General features: G+C 44.3%; 1 protein-coding gene across 1 annotated transcript in view; it reads right to left on the minus strand.

Annotated features, from left to right (window-relative positions):
* The window catches only part of srcin1b (SRC kinase signaling inhibitor 1b), a 163162-nt gene extending 153428 nt beyond the window's left edge, over positions 1–9734 (minus strand). Inside the window, 1 exon segment of the mRNA XM_071206758.1 lies at positions 9661–9734. The gene's annotated coding sequence lies outside the window, so the exon portion shown is untranslated.
* Between the last annotated feature and the right edge of the window lie 2831 nt (positions 9735–12565).

Genomic DNA, 12565 nt, shown 5'->3' on the forward strand with positions numbered 1-12565 from the left:
TGCAGCAAGGGAGGGACCCCCAAGAGAAGAGGAGAGAGGCCCTGCTGTTGGTAAAAATGCCACTTAAAATCTACCCATGTCCAGACTATCTGATAGAAGAAACATGAAGGAAAAACTTCACACAATTTCCTTCATGAACTGGATACTGCTCTCCTCTCTCCACCTTATTCAGACAGACTGCAGTCTACCTCAGCCTCTGCTTGCTATCCCCCATCTCCCCCGTACTGTGCATGTCCCCCATCTCCCCCGTACTGTGCATGTCCCCCGTCTCCTCTTAGCCTGGCATGTGAGGCTGACAGTTCAGTGGGCTTGGGGCCAGAGCTGATACTACTGTCTGTTGTAAACAGTGTGCGAACTATACCACGGTCTCCAGGGGAGCCGGGATTATTATTTTCTTTTGCGGGGGGGTGGGGGGGGGTAAATGCTGATCCGTGCATTAATAGCAACAGCACAGACATAGGCCTATTATAAAGAGAACATCTGTTGCACACCGGGTGGTGACACAGGTCTACATTTACATGAAACGTCCCGATGGATCACGTTCATGTCAACAGATTTCCCGAGCATGTATGGGCTACGCAAACTTCAATCAACTTGATAATAAATAATCCACGGACCACCAATGTAACGTTTGACTGTTTAATGAAATCAACTTAAAATGACTCAAAAACAGGCTACATTGTTTCACATGGGCTATAGCCTATTATGGCTGTAGCCTACACAGAGCCGAACACACGCGATAAGAGCAGTCAGCGGCACCAACCATGAACAATATTAATATTAATAATACAGCTATAGCACAACACAACCCTCTCACTGCCTGGAGAGACGCGACACCACACACACACTACACAATGGCTCGTCTTCTTGTGTCTCTTCAGCCCCCAAGTTAATGTTAGCTGTCAAGTTAGCACTAGCACTGACCTTAGCTCCCTCCTCTCTCGGTTCTGTTGTTGCAGCAGTACGATATGCTACCACCAGCTACATTCGGTTGGTCTTCTTGATCAGGTTGTTTGGCCGTCTATTTAAAGAAATTGCCCAAGGTACGTAGTTATTTTCTTTTCGACATGTCACCAGCAGCAACAATGCCTGGTAAACATGCAGTGCTAACTAAACGAGCTTGTGAGTGAGTGTGTAGTGGGTGGAGCTGCGGGCAGCGTGCATGGTGCAAGCAGGCGACACTTTTTTCATGAATCATAAACTCTAAATATAATTTTATTTCACTTATTTTACACCTTTGAAAAAAAACATGCCCAAAATGGAATTTATTTGGTCATCATATCAGTATTTTAGAGAGCTCCCCCCAAATTTCACAAACCATGTTCCCAGGGGAGCTCATGTCACCACTAGTGCGGCTTTCACACCAGTGCTTTTCAGTTTCTAGCTCCGAGCGGGAGCTTTTCTGGTTCAGCTCCGGTTTCCCTTTTCAGCTCCCGCTCTGTTCACACCGCCCACTGGCGCCCCAGAGCTGCCCCTGCTGCGTCATGACGTCACCGTTTACATCGCTGATCGCTCACAACAACAACAAACTGCGTCGGGTCGAGATCGTGTTGCTTTTAATCACACGAAGCCAGAATAAATTGAATAACGACTTCTCCAACCTTATACTTTGCTCCAGAGTGCCGTGGTTCATTGTTTATTAATGTGTTTCTGCAGCATTTACCGACCGCTGCAGTGCTGGCTGCTCTTCCACGGGAGTTTATTCTCCCGTTAGCTCCCGGTTAGCTCACACTGCAGCGGCCGCTCTAAAGTATTCACTGTCCGACTCACACAAGCAGCTGATGCATATCCCCAGTTCCCCTTAGCCTAAGTGAATGTGTGTCAGTCTGAATTGACACTGTTTGGTATCACAACGCTGTTATGAAAGTTTCTCTGGTATAAAACGGGTGATGTTAGCATAGCAACCGAAGCTAAACTGACTACTTGCATCCGATAGCTCCAATAATACAAAACAACACGTCTGCCTCTCTCCACAATGATCGATAACAGTGAACGGATGGTCAAAGTAAGGTACAAATAAACAGAATCACACGAAGCCTGGTTAGTGTTGCCTGACTTTATAAAGTGTGTTTATAGGCACTACTGCTTGTAGGCAGGCATGACAGTCGACGGAGGTGGGTTTAGTTTCCTGCACACCTCGACGTAAGAGAGACGTAAGCGACGTCGCCTCTTAGCTCCAAAGCTCTTGCCTCTGGACCGACAATTTTTTGGAGCTGGAAATGAAGCGGATTCCGGAGCTAAGAGCCGGCGCCGCTGCGGTGTGAACAGGAAAACCCGGCGCTTTTCAGGCTCTAGCTCCGAGCCGGAGCTGAAAAGGCGCTGGTGTGAAAGGGGCAGGGAGCTATAGCTCCCCCTGCTCCCCTCCAGTTCGCACCCTGTAGGTCATCCCTGCAGGTGATCATGCAAAGCTGCGTGTCGACTCGTCAGCAGCAGCTGTTCTCTCTCTCCCGTCAGATTAGACTTCACTCGCGTTTATGTCCATATCGATCAGATCTAGCTAGTTCAAGGCAAGCTAATGATAGGACTACCTGCTTATTAAAAGACACCTAAACAATAAGCATCGCTATGCAACCGGGTGAGGCCGCAAAGTATAGCGCAGCATTATGCATTTGTTTACATGCCCACCGGAACCCCGAGGCATTACCAACAGATCAACGCACAATCAACCCATACAGGACATCTCTTTCTCCGCATTAAGTGTTAGACATTAGAATGTACTATTCTTGTCTGTCACATAAGTGGCGCAACTGAAGCGGTATTGCGCTAAAGGGAAATTATTTTGACCGGACATTTTGACCGGAGAGATTTAGATTTGCCGGTCTTCAGCATATTTTACCGGTCATAGTCCGATAATTACTGGCTAACGGGAACTCTGATGTATGATGCTTTGAACAACAACCATCTAATTAAAACAATTTTTTTTAATTCTTAGAGAATATTGTTTATAATTTTCCATGTCTAGAAATAAAGATCAATGTCACAAAAAATATATATATATATCAGGATTTGAAACACACAATAGTGTAAGGAGTTACATTTACTGTTGGTATTAGTCTTTTCATTGGATTTACTAACAATAACAACAAAATAGAATATGGACAGTCTTATAGTGTCTTAATCAAAGTTGGTCTATGGTTTGTTTGAATACCCTGTAATGTCAAGTTTATTTGTCTGCATTTTGGTGGTCGATTCTTATTTGAGGTGAATGGTTTGAATTAAACTCAAATGTATAGTAATGTGAAGATCAACACAGTTTGTAAGCTTTATATAGATAAAGTGTATTTCTTGAAACCCCCAGGAAAAAGAACACATTCCCAGCTCAGACACGTCATGCTGAGTGTGTGCCTCGGTTGTTAGAGTGTGTGCTCAAGTTCGGAAAAAGGCAAAAAGAGCGAGAAGAAAAAAAGGCGTTGTGGTCAGGGGCCTCATTTATAATGACGTGCGTAGGATTCACGTGGGAAGGTTGCTTACGTAGTAGAAATAAAAAAAATAGGTACAGACATTTTCCGATTCACAAAACATTGCATACCGGCGAGGAAAGTGCGTACGGCACTTCCTACGCCTATTTCCCTTAATAAATCACAATCAACTCGTAATGCGGCGCAGCTTTTGCGGGCTTCACGTAACGCCCAAATTTGCCTATAAATAGTCAAAGAAACGCCCATTCATTCATTCATTTTGATTGAAAATACACATAGCCTAAGCTTCCTCAGGCAGTGTGTTTGTAGCGGTGACAGGACACCCCCCCCCCTGTTTTTCATACAGCCCTGCCTCGGTAAGAGAAAGATCAAAGGAATCTGAAGGAAAACATGAGCAATGACTCAGATTAAAAACTTCATTTGGAGCTGATTGTCTTTTCTTCTCTACGCCAGCACGACATCATTCCAACATATTCCTGAAAGCAGGAAGGCCCCTGCAGTCTGGAGATGTACAAACTATGGTTTCTGCTAGGGATGCTCCGATCGGTCGGCCGCCGATCGATATCGGCCGATACTCACTCTCTACCGATCAATCGGTGCTCTCTAAAAATGCCGATCGCGAGAGCCGATCGCATGACGTAAAATGATGACGTAAAATACATGACACTTTTCTCAGTGCGCTGCAAAACAAGCTCGCCAAAATGGCTTCACCAGTCTGGCAGTATTTTAAGGTGTCCGAAAAGGACAATAAAATAGCGGTATGCAACGTGTGTGAAGCAGAAATCCTGCAGCTCCACCCGCTGTGACGGACCGCTGAGTAGGCCCCGCCCACTCGATTGGATCTGCAATCGGTATCGGCCGATACTGATTCGGACGATCGGCCCCAAAATTGGCGATCGGAGCATCCCTAGTTTCTGCAGGTCAAATTTTACGCTTACCAATACACATTGAATTTCATTTAATTCCCATCTATATGTTGCTGTCATACTGACAGAAATCTGAAAAAGTCTTGAATAACTATGAACGATGTTGCTCTGAACTCAACCACATATTAAATACAGTAACCCTCCATAGCTGGTTGAATTTGCACTTCCCCATTGCAGAAAAGTATAGCAGAACCCTAAATATAGATACATTTAATCTTAAGAAGCTGGTAGGGTAGCATTATAGTCACAACGGCAGAGTGACAATGCGCTTCATGGGGGAAATTCAGACCAAGTTGGAGAAATTCCATGGATCCTCTCCTCTTGATTATTAGCCGCTAACACAACAGTGGATAATTCATTTGAACAACTATAAAATTGGTTATATGAGACAATTATAGACCTTTTAATCTGACATTTTTTAGCATCTAGATCTCCTGCTTACAAACATTTAGCCATCCCTGCTTATACAACATCTTGACGCAGTTTGGCATTGGTGCATGGGACAGTAATTGCCCTACACCTTTCACACTCAAGAATGCCATCAAAACACCCTGAGGATGATGTGCTACTTCAAAGAACAAATAAACAGATGTTAAAGGTGGGGTAGGTAAGTTTCAGAAACCGGCTCGAGATACACTTTTTGTTATATTCCATGGAATGCTCTTAACATCCCGATAGCAATGAATATCTTAAGTGCTTTGACAAAAAATTCATAAAAAAATGTCATCTGTAGAAGCCGTAATACTGTAAAAAGTACAACCAATCCGTTTAGCTGGCCCGGCTAAACGGATTGGTTGTACTTTTTACAGTATTATGGCCTACCTGCCTGTCAGCCTTCCATCGGGGCACAAACTGATCTCGTGCCCTCATTGGTCATGTGCGCGTTCGTGTGTGTTGGAGGAGGGGCTCTATAAGGAAGTGGCAGATTTTCTCCGGTTGTGTATTTTCAAATTCTAGCGATCTCGAGCCGGTTTCTCAAACTTACCTACCCCACCTTTAAGGAGGATATCCGACGGATTTCTGACAAGCTGAAAGAAAATGAGTCTCCCGTGTCCGGTCTCATGGAGGTAGCATCGGTGCAGTCTAAACAGCTTGCCTCGTTCAATGCAACTATCCAAGACACAGTTCTGTGGGATCCTTCCACCTGTCCGTGGCTTTCCGACTCCTCGACACCAGAAGTCGTGGTCTGAAGTGGTGCGCAAGAGCTTTTTGAATGGGGTAACTTCACCGCCTCGCCTGGGCCTTCGGAACCGCTTCGCGGCCCTGTCCGACAATCCGGTCCATCCAGTTGATGCCCCCGGGGCACTGACCCGTCCAGCTGATGCTCCCGCGGCACAGACCCGTCGAGATCTGCACCCTGCCGCCTCTGCAACTTCTGCGCCGGCAGCTGACAGCATTTATGCTGCTTCCCAGGCCACTGTGGAGTCAACTCGGCGTCCCTCATCCCGCCCGGCGACCACCTTTTCACGCCGTAGACTCCTCAAAGAGGCCGTGCTGAGACACTCGGGAAGTTTTTCGGACCGTGAGCCGGCAAGAAAATCCTCTCCGAGCCCAGCTGTTTCTGCTCGGTCACCACATCCTCAATCACCGGCACCCCCTCGTCCCCTGTTCGCCCCAACCACATTAATAATCGGGGATTCCATAATCAGAAACATCCGATTTTTCAACGCGGCCACGCGCTGCCTCCCTGGAGCCACCGTCCCGGTTATCCTGGAGAAACTCCCGGGGCTGCTGCACTCACTCCCGTCCTCCGTCAATCGTCTAGTCGTCCATGTGGGATCTAACGATACAGCCCGCCAGCAGTCGGAGCTGACAAAAAAGGATTTAAAGAAACTTTTTATTCTTTTACGGAGCTGTGAAAAGTCGGTTTTTATCTCAGGTCCGATCCCAACGCTAGGCCGTGGAGCAGGGCGCTTCACTAGGATCCTCAGCCTCCAAACCTGGCTCCAATCCGCCTGCAGAGCTGCCAATTTTGGTTTTATTGACAATTTCAATCTATTTTGGGACCGACCCGCCCTCTTCGGCACTGATGGAATCCACCTCAGCAGGCTTGGTAGCCGCATGCTAGCGGCTAACATGCATCACGCTGTTCAGACCTCTCCCTGACTTTTCCAGTGCCACGTTGACACATCCCCCTCTCCGGCGGTGTCATCCAAGGCCACTGTTTCCTCGCCTGCCGTCGCGCTTTCTGGCGCCACCCAACGACCAGAGGCTTCTATACCAGTGCAGCGTCCCATTTGTGTTGTGGCCTGCTTACACAGGCTGGCGACTCGGACTGAGAACAGAGGATCCAAGGGCATCCGTCTGAATGTATGTAATGTATCAAATTGTGTAGTTTTTTTGTTTGTTTATTTTATTTAAAGGACAGTGCACATTAATTCACATTGCTGTAAATGTAGTGATTCCACGTGCTCCACGGTCTATCGTTAACAGTCAGAGTGGTGGTATGTCAAACACACTCAAACTGACTTTATTAAATGTCAGGTCTTTAGCAGGTAAATCATTTGTAATCAATGATTGTGATGCCCCTGTGGGTCCATCAGTAGAGAGGGTGTGGCTGTTCTGTCTGTGCTGCATTGGCTGCATTGGCTGCATTGATTGCACTGATTGCAGTAACTCAGGGCACCTGGGTCTGGTGCTCTGCAGCTATTTTAAAGCTTCTCTGCTCCTGTCTGTGCTCTGCTTCTCCCTGCAGGCACTCTGGTTTTGTTGAGTATATTATGAGTTTCTTCAGTTGCTTTACTTTGTGCACTTCAACACTCTCACACACATACATGTCCATACAATCCTCACCCTGCATTTACATTACTGATACCACTGACATCCACACCTCATACTTTACTGGTTTTGACTTGATTTGATTTGTTTGTCCTAAATAAACACATTTTGTTAACCGTCAACATGGTGTGTCTCCTTTTTATTGTGGCCTTTTGAGCCAGGTCATAACAATGCTTTTATCACCAAGCACAACCTGGATTTTATGTTTTTAACTGAAACTTGGTTAGACCAAAACAACAGCACAGCTGTTCTTATAGAATCAACTCCTTCCAACTTTAATTCTATGAGTCAGGCAAGACTACATAAGAAAGGGGGTGGAGTAGCTATTTTGTTTCATGACTTATTTCAATGCAAGCAGACTATGTATGGAAACTTTGCTTCTTTTGAATATGTGGCCCTTCAGTTGAAATGCCCCTCTCGAGCTCTTTTCCTAAACATCTACAGACCACCCAAATACTGTGCAAGCTTTTTTGATGATTTTACCGAGTTGTTGTCTATAGTGTGTATTGACTTTGACCGTTTAATCATTGTTGGCGATTTTAATATCCATGTTGACAACCCTGAGGACAGAGGAGCTAAATAACTGTTTTGTGTTATCGACAATTTTGGACTGACTGGCATGTCAAGGCTCCGACGCACAATAAGGGGCACACCCTGGACTTAATTGTATCAAAGGGTCTGAACATCTCTAAGCTTGTGGTGACTGATGTTGCGCTCTCTGATCATTCCTGTGTTTTCTTTGAGAGCTCTATTACCGTCCATACAACTGTTAAGAAAGAGGTAACCACTAGATGTCACTTAACTGAAAATGCAGAGGAAATGTTTGCCCAGATTTTTACTCCCTCAATTGCCCATGCTAACTTCTCAGTAAATGAGCTAGTTGATCATTTTAATTCTAAAATAACAAATGTAATGGATACCATCGCTCCCATTAAAATAAAGGAAGTATCTGGCAAGAAAATATCTCCATGGAGAAAAGCCATGACTGTGAGAACAGCAAAAACTGAGTGTAGAAAAGCTGAACGCAGGTGGAGAAAAACAAATCTCCAGATTCACTTGGAAATAAATAAAGAGAAACTCGGTTTCTATAATCAGGAAATAAAAAAAGCAGGACAGTCTTTCTTCTCTGACATCATTAGCAAAAATAAAAACAACTCAAGTGCCTTGTTTGCTACCGTCAACAGACTAACAAACCCCTGAGTGTCGATAGCCTCAGAATTTCTATCCACCAGGGCCTGCAATGATTTTGCCTCCTTCTTCACTGACAAAATCATGCAAATTAGACAGGCAGTCAGTGCCTCTGTATCAGGTACAGCAAATGTACTGTCCCTATGTTCACCTAAAGCCAATTCAGACACCATGTCACAATTCCATCTGATCAATGCTAAAGACCTGGAAGACATTATCCAACATCTGAAATCCTCCTCCTGTAGCCTCCACATTATCCCAAAACTGTTTTTCATTGCTTGGCCTCAGATATACTACACATAGTAAACAAGTCTCTTCAACCAGGTGTATTTCCACAGGCCCTGAAAACTGCAATAATTAAACCGCTCCTAAAAAAGCATAACCTAGACAAAATCATAATGAATAATTACAGGCCAATATCAAACCTTCCCTTTTTAATCAAATTGATTGAAAAAGCAGTTGAGTAATTTCATGTTTTTAACTGATGGTTTTGATGTGTTTCAGTCGGGCTTTCGACCTAACCACAGCACTGTGACTTCACTTGTTAAGGTCTTAAATGACATCAATATGAACACAGACTGGCAGAATATCAGTGTTAGTATTATTAGATCTCAGCGCTGCCTTTGATGCTGTTGATCACAACATATTGTTAGACCGTCTTGAAAACTGGGTGGGAGTTTCAGCAACATCTCTAAACTGGTTTAGCTCCTACTTGAAGGACAGAACAAACTTTGTCTCAATAGGCAATTACAAATCAACCCTGATAAATATGTCATGCGGGGGTTCCTCAAGGCTCCATTTTAGGACCTTTGCTTTTTAATATTTATATGCTACCTCTGGCTGAAATTATTAAAAAGAGCGATCTAAGCTATCACATCTATGCAGACGGCACCCAGATTTATTTTAAGATTACACCGGGAGACTATTCTCCGATTAGAACACTGAGCAAGTGCATTGAGCACATCACTGACTGGATGACTCAGAACTTTCTCCAATTAAACAAACAAAAAACTGAGATCATTGTTTTTGGAGCAAAGAAGGACCGATTAAAAGTAATCACAGAGCTTCAGTCGGCAGACTACAAAGTAACTCACAAAGCAAGAAATCTGGGTGTAGTGGTGGACTCAGACCTGAATTTTAACAGGTTATTAGGACTGCATACTATCACCTGAAGAATATATCAAGGATTAAAAACTAATGTCGCAACAGGATTTAGAAAAACTTGTCCATGCTTTTATTTTCAGTAGACTCGACTACTGCAATAGTGTATTAACAGGGCTCACTAAAAAATTAACTGCTAGTTTTTAAATCACTAAATGGCTAAGGACCGAGGAATATAGACGACCTACTCCATCACTATGAAGCATCCAGGAGTCTCAGGTCTTCTGGGTCGGGTCTGCTCTCTTTTCCGAGAATAACCACTAAACATGGAAAAGCAGATTTTAGTTATTATGCCCCAACAATTTGGAACAAACTGCCTAAATCATGCACGTCCGCCGAAACACTTCCTATTTTTAAATCCCGACTAAAAACGCACCTATTTGCCGCTGCTTTTAATTGAGCTGCCCATACTCACACTACAGTATAGGCTATGCTGTCATGTATTCTGTACCTGCTGTGTTTATTTAATTTATTTCATTACCTTTGCTTATTATGCCTGTTTTTAAATGCCTTTTTAATAATGTATTTGTGCTGTATTTGTTCTTAAATGTCGTTTGCTTTTAATCTGTAAAGCACTTTGAATCGCTACTCGCTGAAAAGTGCTATATAAATAAAATTGCCTTGCCTTGCCTTAAGAGTTTTTAGGGGCCATGGAGTTAGAGCAAGAGTTACCATCAGAGGACATAGCAGACACATGAATTTCACAAGAAGCACTCTTGCATGGCCATTTGCATTTCAACCAATCGCAGCCAATCCCCTGAGCATGTTCTGCATATGATTATTATTACGGCCCTCTAGAGAGAGAGAATATATTAAGAGTTTGGGGTAGGGGATGATGGTCTTTGTGGGCAGTGTCCCACTTATAGTGGGATAGGTAGGTAGTATAAGCAATACTTTCCACGTGAAGGTCGACCCAGGTTAGCTGGCCGCCTGCTGCATACTTTTCTCTGCCCAACATGAGAAAACACTGCCAAGAGTTTGGCTTTTGTTTTCACTGTCCTTTCATCCCCCCCTCCCCTCCTCTCCTCTCTGGCTCCTCTCTTATATTTCTGTTTTGGTTCTCTCGGGCTATGCAAAAAGAAGCCGGATAATCTTGGTGCATGCAGCCCGCGAGAGTCTTCGGCAGAGAGTGTGAGTGGCTGGCTCACTTACACAGCGACAACCCCAAAACATTTGCTGCTGCATGATGTGAGCGGAAAAGGAACGAAGGAGCGTACCTGGCTCGTGGTCCTGTGCAGGTTGGTGTCCCCCCTCTTGGCCCGAGACTCTACATGGCACTGGTGTGTTTGTGTCTGCACATGTGTGTGTGTGTGTGTGTGTGTGTGCGTGTGTGGAGGAGAGAGAGAGCAGCTGTTGAGAGTGCAGGGTAGAAGATGGGTACTCAGTGTGTGCTAAGACAGAGCTGTGCATCTCCCTCCCTCTCTCTCTCTCTCTCTGCGAGTATAATCCTTTCCACAGTCTAAGGGGACGAGCTGCAAATGAACCAGCTCTATCTCTCCCTCCACTTCCCTCTCACTCTGTATCTCGGCTTTGCACATGAGCCTCGAGCAGAATTACCCTCCCCATGCTTCCACCTTGCCGTAGATAAGGCAGAATTGCAGAGAGCAGTCTTGCTGTTAATGACTGCAACAACTCTATAAAGTCCTCTTTTTTCTCACTCGGGTCCTGAAAACAGCGCCAGAGTTCGTTTGTGTCGCAGTGACTCCTCGCTGCGATAACACCGTCTCTCCAGCTGTGCCATTTAGACGTGCAACTTTATTGTTTATACAAGCACTAAGGGCGCGATAATACCTCAGTGTCATTTGCTTGCTTTGAGTCGGGCTTGTTTGTGCCGAGGCTTTCAGATGCATTTGAGGTTTCGTGTTCTCGTTTCTGGCAACACTTTAAGATGCGCTATGCAAATGCTGTTAGTGACTCAGACTATCCTTATTCCATCTGGGAATGTCTGGCAATATATACACACAGAATGAAAGTTTGTGGAGATTTTCTCTTTCTATACTTGTAATTAGAGCTTCCATGCTTATAGCCTTATAATGTATTCAAACTGCTGTTCTACAATCCCCTCATAAAGATAGGGTTAGTTCAGGCAAATAACAAATATATTGGTTTTTGCAGTGTAACCGCTTGTCTACATATTTTTGATGCCATCTCGGTACGGGGTTGCTTTGGAAAGAAAAAATATGTTGTGCTGCTGGAGCTGCAACGAGTCAGTTAAACAAGTATTGAATCTACAGGAAATGTCTCCAATTATTTCTAATTAAATTACATTTTCAAGCAAAAACGAATGCGTTCTGCACGTTCTTTTGTTTCGTTTCCTAGTAGAGTACAAATATTGGGCTTTTGGCCAGCTCCAATAAGAACTATTTCTCTCATTTTAGTAAGATAGTACTCGGCACAGGGCCCTGATCTCAATCATTGGCATCAAAATTAGCAAAAAGAACGTCTGTGTATTTTTGGAAGGAATATTGATATCTCAATTTTTAGCAGGTCCCAGAAAGTCCAACACAATTTGACGCATGTGAAACAGTGGCAAAAATCTAAATTGGATGCATTGTGTTCTATTTGTCTCTATGTCCTAATTGGCACAGTGTGACACTATTTTCCTCAGGCATCCCGTTTCTATTTGTGCCCATTGCTCACAGCGCTGCATTGGATGAGAAATAGATATTTTGAGAAGTTGAAATGAGGCATTTCAGACAGTTTGAAACGCGAGGGCCGTGGCCGGCACGGGGTCTGCCCTGCTCAAAGGAAAACCTCCAGTGCCCCCTTGATAATTAAATGTAATTATAATGAAGCCAGCTGCAATGGATCATTGATCCACCAGGGGGTGCAGTGGGGTTCCACACTGGAGCTCATGTGAAATAAACTCTGATACAGTACGGTAGATTTATGTCTGGTTTTACTGTATAGCGGGTCTTTGTTAAGATCCATATGTCACGGATAGGATCATACTTTGTGCTAAATAAGAGACATGTAATCATTTACAAAACATCACCATGTTTTTATTTAACAAAATAATGTTGGTTAGTCCACAACTAATGAAGCTGAGCGCAAGTTCAGACAGGAAGACCTAACACTCCGTATTGCTCGTCA

This window comes from Pseudochaenichthys georgianus, chromosome 19 (assembly GCF_902827115.2).
Source record: "Pseudochaenichthys georgianus chromosome 19, fPseGeo1.2, whole genome shotgun sequence".
NCBI classification, from domain to species: domain Eukaryota; kingdom Metazoa; phylum Chordata; class Actinopteri; order Perciformes; family Channichthyidae; genus Pseudochaenichthys; species Pseudochaenichthys georgianus.